The sequence below is a fragment of the Penaeus monodon genome, chromosome 39, assembly GCF_015228065.2.
Source record: "Penaeus monodon isolate SGIC_2016 chromosome 39, NSTDA_Pmon_1, whole genome shotgun sequence".
NCBI classification, from domain to species: Eukaryota; Metazoa; Arthropoda; class Malacostraca; order Decapoda; family Penaeidae; genus Penaeus; species Penaeus monodon.
Genome location: NC_051424.1, coordinates 9,298,584 through 9,299,785, shown reverse-complemented (window position 1 = coordinate 9,299,785; position 1,202 = coordinate 9,298,584). Strand labels below are relative to the sequence as shown.

Sequence of the window (1,202 nt, the reverse complement as noted above, 5' to 3'; positions counted from 1 at the left end):
CAAGCTATGAAGCCTAGAAACCTGCTATTTGTCAGGCCATGAAACTCAGAAACCTGCTATCTGACAGGCTATGAAGCCTAGAAACCTGCTACTTGACAGGCAATGAAGCCTAGAAACCTGCTATTTGACAGGCCATGAAACTCAGAAACCTGCTATCTGACAGGCCATGAAGCCTAGAAACCTGCTACTTGACAGGCTATGAAGCCGAGAAACCTGCTATTTGACAGGCTATGAAGCCTAGAAACCTGCTACTTGACAGGTCATGAAGCCTAGAGAAGCCTGCTATTTGACAGGCAATCAAGCCTAGAAACCTGCTACTTGACAGGCCATGATGCCTAGAAATCTGCTACTTGACAGGCTATAAAGCCTAGAAACCTTGCTACTTGACAGGCCATGAAGCCTAGAAACCTGCTACTTGACAGGCTATAAAGCCTAGAAACCTGCTACTTGACAGGCTATAAAGCCTAGAAACCTGCTACTTGACAGGCCATGAAGCCTAGAAACCTGCTACTTGGCAAGCCATAAAACCTGTGTGTGTGTGTATGTTTATATATTTATATAGTTCATATACATATATATATATATATATATATATATATATATATATATATATATATATTGTTACTACTAGGAACCCATAAATTAAGCTACTTAATCTACATCTCACACACTTTCAAATGAAGCAATAACTTCTCTAACAATTCCTATTTCATTAACAGAACGGAACCCTACACATTGCAGAAGTAACAATAACAAAATGCACTAAATCACTGTCGGAACCCGCAAGAGAGCGACTCCGGGCCAGACACAAGCCCAGCTGCCCCGCTCTGTTCGTTGTACCCTGGGCATCGAAACGCGACTTATCTCGACCGGACGAGAGCAACACCTTCGTCACCTTTTATCTGTGTGTTCCAGTTTTATCGAGGCTGTGCTCTGTCACTCGTAAACATGAGCAGGCGAGAGATTTTTTTTTTCTTCTTCTTCTACGCCGCGTTCCTTCACAGCCGCGATTTAAAGATGATTTTAATCCCTCGGCGGTTTTCGTGATTAAAGGGCCGAAATATCAGTTCCGTTGCCTTAGAGAAATCGCCCGGTCGTTGAGCACCCAACGCCGACGCCAAACCACAAGTCTTCCGGTCGCGTCGGACTCGGCGAACCGCCGTCGGGAACCTCTTCGCGCGACCTTCGAAGTCCTCGGATCA

The 1,202-nt window shown here is 44.9% G+C and overlaps 1 protein-coding gene across 1 annotated transcript in view; it reads right to left on the bottom strand.

The window, feature by feature from the left end:
- The window catches only part of LOC119597336 (multidrug resistance-associated protein 9-like), a gene marked incomplete in the record, with an annotated part of 40,875 nt that extends 40,051 nt beyond the window's left edge, over window positions 1-824 (bottom strand). Inside the window, 1 exon segment of the mRNA XM_037946895.1 lies at window positions 733-824.
- Between the last annotated feature and the right edge of the window lie 378 nt (window positions 825-1,202).